This window comes from Ochotona curzoniae, unplaced genomic scaffold, assembly GCF_017591425.1.
Source record: "Ochotona curzoniae isolate NIBS_2020 unplaced genomic scaffold, NIBS_Ocur_1.0 patch433, whole genome shotgun sequence".
NCBI lineage: Eukaryota > Metazoa > Chordata > Mammalia > Lagomorpha > Ochotonidae > Ochotona > Ochotona curzoniae.
This window is the reverse complement of record NW_024467010.1, coordinates 1139891-1151394: the sequence shown is the minus strand read 5'-3', so window position 1 is coordinate 1151394 and position 11504 is coordinate 1139891. Positions and strand designations below refer to the sequence as shown.

The following is an 11504-nucleotide window of genomic DNA, read 5'->3' as shown; positions in this document are numbered from 1 at the left end:
GGGTAGGGGGTCCTTCTCTTTGTTCAACAAGCAAAGGGTTAGTGGTGTGATCCGAGGAGGCAGCCGAGATGATTAGAAGGAAGTCAGAAGTCATGAAGGCACAACCAAGCTCTAAGTCCACAAGGCTGGAAGCAGAGATGGCTGTCCGCACAGGTTCTGATATTTTCTACTCATCGGGTGTCCCCCGGGTATGTGGTGACGACCATGAGCTGCCAGGAGTCTATAATACAGGTGAGCATGGCCTGGGAACTATCCATGCTGTTCAGTCACCAAGTACACACCACCACCACGGCCACAGCTTCCTGTGCTGACAAGCAAGCTGGACCTCTGCGCGGCATGCACACCCCAGCTGGCTCAGGCTGACATGGACAGAAAGTCCAAGTGGGTTCCATGGCAACCATCAAGAAAGTATTCATGAATGCTACAGTGCTACTGTCACATTCAAGTTCAAAAGGGAATCACTGCTGTCCTCCACGAATATTCACACACAGACCGTCACGGACACTAAGACCACGAGTGAAAGCTGCTGGGCTGGACAAGGAGGTTTCAAGAGTCTTACCTTGACCAAGTGGAATCTGGTCATTGCTGCCTTCTCAAGCCATCAAACTGCACATCGCCAGTCACGGGATAGACAGCGGGGGCCCTGATGGCATGCTCCAGGACACGCTACTGACGGGGAAAAAACCAGCTATCACGAACACTTCATGGTACCCACAGTCCCCTGAAGGCCTGTCAGGAGCCGTGTACTATAGCCACACTGAAGCCATTTTGAATATAGAACTACGGGCCAGTGGAAAATCGCCTAGCTGGCTAGAAGCTTGGGCTAATCACTTGCTTCACACGCTTCAATTGTTTCTAGCAACTGTTTCAGAATGTGATTTATGTTGTACCTGATGACATCTGTTACTGATTACCTATGCTATTGTTGATATGCTGGTTACTATTGTGGATATGGTGGCTGCTCAAGAACAATCGGTCTGGAGACCATGGCTTGCGTCCTAGTTTCTCCTTTCCTCCCTGAGCCTTAGTTACTGAAGAGTATAAAAACCCTCAATTAAAATCAATAAACTGACAGCTTGATCAGACATCCTGTCTTGCTGTCCATTCTTCGTGTCTCTTGTCCCCCAATCTCTCCTAGGTGGTTGCAACCCCCGTTGACTGTCCTGCTGGACGGGACAATTTGGCGCCCAACGTGGGGCAATTTGGCGCCCAACGTGGCTGGTGTGCAGACCACAGACAGGGAGATCGCCACGCAAAAGGAGAGGCCTCTCGAAGTGGTGTTGAGTAGAACACCGGGTGAGCAGTTTAAATTCGTGGCGCAAATCTTACGGGGTTAAGGTAAGATGGGACAAGCATTATCACTACAAGAATTGTTCTTGCAGGGTCAGTCTTATAGACTTATTCAAGAACGAGGAATTTGGGTGATTAAGACCTCAAAACCTTTTTCGATTTTGTTGGTCAGTTTTTAATTTGGCATCCCCATAAGGTTCATATAAGTCATTTAAGGTTCTATATAAAAAAACAAAAACAAAAAAAAATGGGACCAAATGAACTAGGAGTAGTGTGGGTGGCATATGGTTACTTGCTGTTAAATTGCCTCCCAGCATGAGTAATTATGAAAGCTGGTTTCAGGAAATAGATGGGAATAAAGTATTCCAAAGAAATGTTGGAAGTTGCAAATGACCTGTAGTTCTGTGACCTGTTCTGATATCTTAACTTGCTGTGTTTATTTTTGTTTTAAAATATTGTTGGGTGTGCTACATGAACACTCCAGGACAACTAAATTTTGTGCTCCACCTAACTCCAGTGGTGACTTTGACTGTTGTTGTTTATGTTCTGTCTGAACAGTCTGCATGTGTCCTGGCTGTTCTTGACGTTCTGGGCGGACCATGATGTACCTACCATTCTCCCTGGTAAATAAAGAGAGCTCTCAAATTGCAGGACCTTGCAGCACTGGCTGCCTTGGCCTCCCAATGTCCAGTTTCCACTCCTGGGTTGGACAGCTGGGCTGTGCTTGTTCTGTTATTGATTGTCTAACTTGCAGTATTGAACTGTTCATTTAAATGCTAACTTTTGTTAACCATTTGCTTCTAAATTCTTCAAAGTCTTATTTGGACCGTCGCTCCCTCCTCTCAAAGTGGAGATGCGTTGGTATAATGTGCTTATAATTGATGATAATTTGGATTATGGGTCTTACAATACATAACATTATGAAATTGGTTCAGATATATGCATACACATATGTATTAACATGTTTATTGAGTAAATATGCTGTCATAAAATTGGTTCAAATTGTAGTCTTGTGTTCTATTTCAGGAAGTATGTGGCTTTGCCTTGTTTGAGAACTTGAAGTCTTTCAAAATGTTAGTAAAACAAAATGTGTGAAATTTGCAATGTTTCCTTAAAACAATGGAACTGAAGTCTGATTCAGATGTAAAAGTCCAACAGTGTTTTAAAACCCCGTGGCAATGTTTCTTTTAACAGGGCCCACTCCTCCCACAGCTGCAGCAGGCTCTCCAGATAACATGCCTCTTGATTTTTGTCAGCTCTGAGATCTTTAATCACCAGAAATTTAAGAAAACTTCTAGGGGCAAGTGCTGTGGTGCAGTGGGTAAATCCACCTTCCTGAAAGGTTGGCTGCTCCACTTCTGATACAGCAGCTCCATTAATTAAAAAAGCAAAAAAAAAAAATCAGCTCCCTGTATTTGAAAACCATGATGCAGCTCCTGGTTTTGGCCTGGCCAAGTCCCGGCCTGCCTGCATGCCTGAGATGCAGCAGCGTGAAGCAGCTGAAAATTCTCCCTTAAAATTAGTGGCTTCTCCTTAAAATAAGGTCTTAAGACCTAGTTCAGCCTCATTTTATAACCTTTACAGGAAAATCTGGCTGCCCAGGAAAGAACTATTGGAGGATGTTCCCGTCCTCAGGCCAATCTCTCTACTGCTCCCTGCCATGGCCCCACCTTCCACAGCAGCCTGCTTCTGGTTCTGTCTTTCCCAGGTTGAGCAGCATGAATTCATATCTCCACGGAAAGCTGTGGCCCTCAAAAATTTCAGCATTGAACCTTAGGTATTTCTCTGTTTAAACAACCTGAATTCTCACATCCAGCTTCACTCAAGTCTTTCTTAGTCCAGTGGGTTGATTAAAGTTCTGGAATTTCTGTATTCTATCCAACAGGTTAAACAAGAAGCCTTCCTTCTTCGTCCAGCAAGCAAGTACATGCCTTATTCTGGATACGGTTGACTCCAGCCCCGGCCCCTGCTGGTTCTTGCTCCCCTAACTCTGTTAACAGACAATCTGAAACTATTCACTTTAAAAGTCTCGCTTCAGTGTAACTCCCACATAGGCCCTGTCAATTCTCCTCTGGGTGGCCCTTCCAATGTCTGAGTCCAGCTCTGTTGGCACTGTGAGCTCTTCCTGCTATGCTGACACAGCTTGCAGCAATTTTTTAGAACAGTCTTTGATCTCTGGAGGATTCAATAGTAAGTAATAAAAACCCAACCAGCTTTAGAGGAAAAAGGAGGCTCCTTTGCAGAACTCCCATGCAAACTCTTAGTGTCACTGTGACTAGATTCAAGGCTGGGAAGGATAGATCTGAAGCTTGCTGTGTAGACATCCAACTGCCTCTTACTCAGGGCCGGAAACATAGCAGACCCAGCATTCAGGTTCCAGCTGAACACGGTATCCTTTGAATGTCTGTTTAATGGGAAACTAAGAGCAGGAATAATAATCTAATAATAATAATTCTCTCATTGAACTTTAGACACACTTAAGAGAATTCTCAAGTCTCCCAAACTGTTGTTACAATGTGTGTTCTAATATGTATGCTCACTTTTGGAAAACAGAATCAACCTGAAAATAATGTATACTTGCAAATGTAGGCTCCTAGGAGTCACCATTATTGTTTTCTACATCTATTTGACATTCAGCTCAATAGTTTAACATGATTTCAAATGCATGAACTGAGAAGGACTTTTGAAGTGGCCAGGGAGGCAAGTCACTGGTCCAATGGAAAACTAGGGCATGGTAGGAAGTGAGGATAACTCACACAAGAGAATGTGCTCCAACAGGGAGCATCTCCTACAGCTCCTCCCCACAGTCAGTAGCACAGTCAGGTCAACCAAAAGGCATTCTCTTCTTTCATTTTTAAAGCATTTCAAGTTAATGTGGGTCCCTAATTAGAGTGTCCCTCCCTGAGGTATGGCACAAGGAGGAAGGGCCAAATGTTTTTTGCTTTTTCCTCAATTTTCTTCTTATCTGCTTGGGGTGGTCTTGAGAAGGGGTTATTTTGCCCAAACTACATCAACACCTGGGGGACTGTCATTTGTCTAGAACCCTGATGTGGGGAAGAGTCATTCTGAGAGTGTCACTTGAGTGTTTTAAATTCTAAACACTGGTCTCACTGCTCCAGGGTTGAGAAAATCTTTCCAAGACTTATTTGTTGACAAAGTCCACCTTAGTACATCCACAGACCCAAGAAGATGCTACAAAGCTTGGCCAGGAGAGTTGTCCAAACTGTTGAGCTTTCCATCCTTGGATGACACACTCGACATACTCTACTGGCCTAGATGAGCTGTCATGTTCTCCGTTTGCTTTGGGCATGCTGTCCACTGCACAGGCATCAGCAGCTGAGGAGGTTAAATCTGTCCATGTACTTTAAGATCAGATCTCAAATTTTGTGATTTTTCCCTGTGACTAAGGTTGAGTCCAGTGGTCTAGTTGGAGAGTCTCCCAAAAACCTTGCTTGGGGTGACCTCATACCTACTGTTCTGTATGCTATTTAGTTCAACCAGATTACTTCATCACACATCTCTACACAAATACTGATGAATGCAGCTATTGGTCAGTTCAACCCCCAGATCACCCCCACACAAATTGCTGGTACTATGGCCTAGCTCAACCCAGTACAACAGCAGTGTGAACGCCTTTTCCCTTCCCAAGGCCCACCCTAACTCAGTTTGCACATGCCTGATGTGCAGTATTTAGTCTGGATAGCTCACATGCCTCCAGTTCTCATAGCACTATGCATTCTGCAGTTAGTAGCTCAACCATACCAGCCCACACCTAAGTAGGTGCTTTTGAATTCACCAGCCAACTGCCCCTAATACACCATCATATATTATCTGCAGGAGTTGCAGCCCAGTAGAGTGTAACAATTAACTTACTAGGGACACTCTCTAACGCCTTCCTAAATTTTACCAGTCAATTAGCCACCAGTATAATTTAAATAAATGAGACCCCAGTTCTACCCTTGTCAGGGAAAGCTTATTGAAATGGATAAGCTGCACTTATTCTAGTTCTTGAGGCCAAAAATGTGGTTACCCTCCTCAAGTCCCAATTCTCAGCTCACCAGTGGCTGTGCAGCTGCAGTCTTGCAGGGCTTATCTGAATATAAAGCCTTGCTTTTCCTGATCTTACATGTGCCAATGACGGGCATCTGGCTGGTACCCAACCAACCGACAGGGCTGCAGCCTGGTTTGGCCTGGCTGCCCAAAGACAGGTAAGAGCTGAGGGTCCCTCAGGTTCCTAAGACAGGCAGCGCTTATCTAGCCTAACGAATGGTTTTTATTGCTTTCTTTTGGCCGCCTGCACCCCATATAGATCTCATACCTGCCAGTGGGTGCTATGATATGGCCAGAACCTGCCCCTAGAACTGGTCCACATAAGTCCAAACTGGCCAAACTGGCTGTGCTGCCTAACCTCAGCTCTTAGCTCAATGAATATAGCCAACAGGGGAATCCCCAGTTCCTGTACCAGCCAGCTCCAGTTCAGATCTTGTGCAGTGGTGGGTGCTCAGCTCAATTGACATAGCCCACCTCCTCTTGGATCCATCAGTGGGACCGTGGCCTTGCTCCTGGTCTGCACCCATTCCACCCTCACCAGCATATGCTATAGCCCAGCCCTACATCCATCCCTTGACTGGTCTTATGTCCAGTGGGTACTGCAACTTCCCAGCCTGCCCCAACCCACCCAGGTCTTGCAATATTGGGACAAAGGCCTAGTCATTATGACCTGATGGTTCTGCTTACCCACATGCTGGCTAGTGCTTTCAGCCATACTTCAGATCAGCTACCCTCAATCTGTCTTGCTTTCTTCTTGGGAACCTGAGCCTAGAAGGGAGCAAGCTTGGTTCCTCTACGTGGCAAGCTGTCCCTGGACTAGCAGAGGCTGGTGGCCATCTGAGGGCTGCCTCACACTTGCCCAACAAGATCCAGCCCAGCCATTGCATGGGCCACCTGAAGCAATAAATCAGCAGCTGGAATAAGGAGCTGTTGTTGGGCAGATGTTGGCTTCCATGTTAAATCAATCTGAAGTGCTGGTCCTTTATGGCCCCACATCATTCTAGCTCTCATCTGCAGGGCTTCCACTGCAGAGTCCCCCAATAGCTTGTCTGAAACAGTTAAGAATTCTTCTCTCCGTCCTGCCTGCTGCCTCCCCACCGGACCCCAAGCTTGATGTTAGGTTTCTTCTCCTCATGCTGCAGCTATAGACCAGGTCTGCCTTCTCCCAATTCCAGTTCTCATTTTTGTTTGGTAAATTCTGGTCTGCTTAGCTTGGTCCAGACCACACCTACAGACATGTAAGCCATCCCACTGCAGATCCCAGGGCTGTAGCAATAGGCCTAAGAACCTGAGCTGGAGTCTCTATGTGCCATCAGTACCTGGCCTGCCTGTGGTCCATTGCCTGCCCCACATTACTGGAGGTCTGAGGCCTAGCTGGAGTCAAGCCACCAGCCTAGTGAAATGTGGCCATCCTGGAGCATGCCATTGCCCATCCCAGACCAGACATGCAGTGGTTTCTGGCCTCTAAATACTTGGTCTTAAATTCCCTAATCCTGTGAGTGCAGCCCCCCAGTCTGAGGCTCCACAGGCACCATTCCTGTAAGTCTGCCTTCTACGGCTCCGACTTTACACTCCCCTAAACGTCCTTCCCTGGGCCCTCCCCACCACAGGTTGGGCCCTCAGGTTTTCTTCCCTCACCTCAGGTCCCCCTGCCGAATCTTTTTTTTTTTTTCAAGAAGTATGCTGGACAGCTGGGCTGTGTTGCCCATTTACTACTGGGAAAATGCAAGCAGTGACTGGGGCTTCACTTCCAGCTGTGTTAACACTTTAAGGGTAAGTCAACTGGAGCCGTCGTTCCCTACAGCTGGGAGTTTCCTTGCACTGGTGCCATTCTTTCTTAAGATGAGACTCTGTGGGTCTGGTTAGTCTTAGATTTCTCACTTTAGTTCAGACTAGCATACCTATGTATTTTCTGCAACTTGATGTGTTTAAGGCAAAGACAGACATGTGGTAGTCTGTCTGGTGAATCTAATGGCTGAAGACGGGCTGTGCAGCTGAAGAAAGGCTTGAAGTCTTTCAAAATGTTAATGGGAGGAAAGGGTGTGAAATTTGCAGTCCTCTCCTTCCACAGCTGGGCTGACAAGCCACCACCAGATGTTACCCAAGGAGTCCACCCGACAAACACAAACCCCGTGGCAACTGTCTTCTTTCCACAGGGCCCCACTCCTCCCACAGCTGCAGCAGGCTCTCCCAGCATAACATGCCTCTTGATTTTCACTGTCAGCTTCCTGAGATCTCTTAATCACCTCTCAATTTAAGAAGTACTTCTAGGGGCAAGTGCTGGGTGTTGGTTCTTCCGGTGGCTCCACTTCTGATACAGCTCCATGCTAATGTACCTGAGAAAGCAGAAGGCCTAAGTGCTTGACTCCCTGCACCCATTTGAGAAACCATGATGCAGCTCCTGGCTTCACTGGCTCAAGTCCGGCCTGCTGCCGCTGAGATGAGCATCGAAGCAAGAAAATTCTCCCTGCCCATCAGTGGCCTTCTCCTTAAACCCATAAGGTCCCGCAGACCTACCTCAGCCCTTTTTTTCCTTGCTGCCTTTCAAAAATGTCTGGCTATAGGAAGCAAAGCTGGAGGATGTTCCCTCAGCAATAAGCTCTGGCCCCATCCTAAGCCCTTGTTCTGTCACCCTGACTTCTGATTCTGCTTCCCAGGTTGCAGAGCCTGAAGCAGCAGTGATGGCTCCAACATCCCTGCTCCCACCAACTTGAATATTTCCCACCTCCTACTTCTGCCACAGATCCCAGCTCCACATTTGATTAACCCAGTGCAATCTCTGCTATTTCTCCAATAGGTTAAAAACAAGAAGCTCCTTCTTGTCCAGAAGCAAGTTCATGCCTTATTCTGGATCGGTTGACTCCAGTCTGCCCTGCTGGCTTGCTCCCCTAACTCTGGTTAACAGACACTGGGCTGAAACTCCTGCACCTTCAGTCTGGGTTAACTCCCACAAGGCCCTGTCAATTCTCCTCTGGGTGGCCCTTCCAATGTCTGAGTCCAGCTCTGTTGGCACTGTGAGCTCTTCCTGCTATGCTGACACAGCTTGCAGCAATTTTTTAGAACAGTCTTTGGGGTCTGGACATGCAATAGTCCAGAAAAAATACACCAGTCCTTAGCAGGAAAAAGGAGGCTCCTTTGCTCCCCACTCCCATGCACTCAACTCTTAGTGTCACTGTGCCCTCCATTCAAGGCTGGGTCCTTGGCCAGCTCTTCAGCTGCTGACAGCTGAGGCTGAGCTGCCAGATGTTACCCAAGGGGTCCCCCGACAAACACAAACCCCCAGGCAACTGCCCTTTACACGGCAGGACTTTGAATGTCTGTGGAATGGGAGAAATAAGCGCCAGGAATTTCACTTCCAGGCAAAGTGATAAATCTCACTGAAGGCCCAGACTCCACTTGAGACAGCAGCTCCAAACTGCTACTTCACAAGCAGAAGGCTAAATATCCTATGCACTCACATTTGAGAAACATGATGCAAGCTCCCATCCTGCCCACTTCTCAACAGTGTACCCCACCTAGGAGGCACCAGGACCCCTTTTCTACATCTATTTGACATGCAGTCTTCTTCCAACTTGCTGCCCATAAAATGCCTGGTGAACCAGAGAAGGACTCCCTGCTGTGGCCAGGGACCTTGGCAGCAGCCTGCTTCTGGTTCCTGTAGAGCAAGGGAGGAGCATGCCACACTCAGGAGGAGCTGTGGCCCAGGGAGTTCATCACCAATCCCTCCACTATTTCTCATGCACAAACAAAGAACCACATCCCAGCTTTCAAGTTTTTAGTCCAGTTCTTTTTACCCCCTCTGGAATTTTAATGTGGGTCCAAAGGTTAAACAAGAAGCCTTCCTTCTTGGCAGAAGGAGGGTATGGGATACATGACTCCAGCCCCGGCCCCTGTTTCCCTAACTCTGTTAACAGACAACTGGGCTGAAACTCCTTCACCTTCAGTCTCGCTTCAGTGTAACTCCCACATAGGCCCTGTCAATTCTCCTCTGGGTGGCCCTTCCAATGTCTGAGTCCAGCTCTGTTGGCACTGTGAGCTCTTCCTGCTATGCTGACACAGCTTGCAGCAATTTTTTAGAACAGTCTTTGATCTCTGGAGGATGCAATAGTCCTGTAGCACAAAACCCAACCAGCTCCTTAGCAGGAAAAAGGAGGCTCCTTTGCTCCCCACTCCCATCTCAACTCTAGTGACTTCCCTTTGGCTGACACACCAGCTCTGAAGCTTCTACCAGACAGGCAGAGCTGATGAGCAGGGTCACCGCACAGCACCCCCAGCTTCCCAGCTGCAACACTGCAGGGCTTTGCAGTCTGTGGATGGGAGAAATAAGCGCCAGGAAGCATCTACACAGTGATCCTCAGACTCACTGCACTTTTTCCCACTGCTACTTCACAATCACTACTTCTCAATATCCTATGCTCACTCTTGGAAAACAGAGATGCTCACACCTGAGGCACCAGGGGTGATGACATGCAGTCTTCTCTATGCTAATGCAGTGACCAGGAGTCTGTCAGGGACATGGCAGAGCACTGGTCCAACGCGCACCAACTAGAGCATGGCAGGAAGGAGGATTCCCGTCCACACAGAGAGGATGTCTGCTCCAGGGAGGGAGCATCACCTCCAGCTCCCTCCCCACAGCATCAATATCACATGTGTCTGGTTAACCAAACTGGACAGTTTCCTCTTTTTTCTTTCATTTTTAATGTTGTTTCACAGTTAATGTGGGTCCCTAATTAGGGTGGGGAAGGCGAGGTATGGCAGAAGGAGGGTGGGACAAATGTTTTTAATTTTTTTTCCTCTATTTTCTTCTGTATCTGCTTGGGGTGGGAGAGAGAAGGGGGTTATTCCTTGCTGCCAAACTACATCAACACCTGGGGGACTGTCATTTGATATCATCTAGACACCCTGATGTGGGGAAGAGCATTCTGAGAGTGTCACTTGAGTGGTTTTATAATTCTGAAACACTGGTCTCACTGCTCCAGGGTTGAGAAAATCTTTCCAAGACTTATTTGTTGACAAAGTCCACCTTAGTACATCCACAGACCCAAGAAGATGCTACAAAGCTTGGCCACTTGTCCAAACTGGAGCTTTCCATCCTTACTGGCCTAGATGAGCTGTCATGTTCTCCGTTTGCTTTGGGCATGCTGTCCACTGCACAGGCATCAGCAGCTGAGGAGGCCCAATCCTGATACATGTACTTTAAGATCAGATCTCATATTTTGTGATTTTTCCCTGTGACCAGGGGTTGAGTCCAGTGGTCTAGTTGGAGAGTCCCCCAAGAAACCTTGTCTGGGGTGACCTCAGACCTGACTCTTCTGTATGCTAATTAGTACAGGGTCCAGATTAGTTCATCACACGCATCAGTCTACACACATACTGATGAATGCAGCTATCTGGTCAGTTCCACCCCCAGCCTCACCTCCCACACAAATTGACTGGTACTATGGCCTAGCTCAACCCAGCCCTACACACACCAGTGTGAACTGGAGCCTTGTGGGGGTGACCCCATTAACCCCCACCAGGCCCAACCCCTAACTCCAGTTCCTGCACATGCCTGCATGTGCAGTATTTAGTCTGGCTCAGCTCACATGCCTCCAGTTCTCATACACACCTATGCATGCTGCAGCTTAGCTCAGCTCAACCCAGACCCAGCCCACACCTAAGTCGACAGGTGCTGTTGCCTTGTCCAGCCCACACTGCCCCCAGCCCCGGTTCTCATACTTATCTGCAGGAGTTGCAGCCCAGTAGAGGAGTGTCAACAGTTCCCTTACTAGGCCCACTCTCAGCCTCACATCTTACACTTACCAGGGGGTACTACAGTCCTGCTTTAACATGACTTGCACCCAGTCCCAGCACTTGCCAGTGAATGCTGCAGTGAAGTCTGGATGACCTGCACTTATTCTAGTTCTTGCGGGCCAGCAAATGTGGTGACCCTCCCCAAGTCCCAATTCTCAGGCTCACCAGTGGCAGCTGCAGCTGCGGTCTTGCAGGGCATTAGCTGAAGTTCCCCAACTAGCCTTGCTCCAAGTCCTAGATCTTACATGTGCTGCTGGACTTTGTGGCACAGTCTGGCATGGCCTGCCTCAAGCCAGCCGGCAGGTGCTGCAGCCTGGTTTGGCCCTGGCTGCCCCAAGTCCCAGCTCATGCTGGTGGGTACTACAGGCTTT

At 48.0% G+C, this 11504-nt stretch overlaps 1 protein-coding gene across 1 annotated transcript in view; it reads right to left on the bottom strand.

The window, feature by feature from the left end:
• Nucleotides 1–44: 44 nt before the first annotated feature.
• Nucleotides 45–11504, bottom strand: part of LOC121167931 (clusterin-associated protein 1) — a 43779-nt gene continuing 32319 nt past the window's right edge. Inside the window, exon 14 of the mRNA XM_040997657.1 lies at nt 45–669. The gene's annotated coding sequence lies outside the window, so the exon portion shown is untranslated. The remainder of the gene's footprint in view (nt 670–11504) is intronic.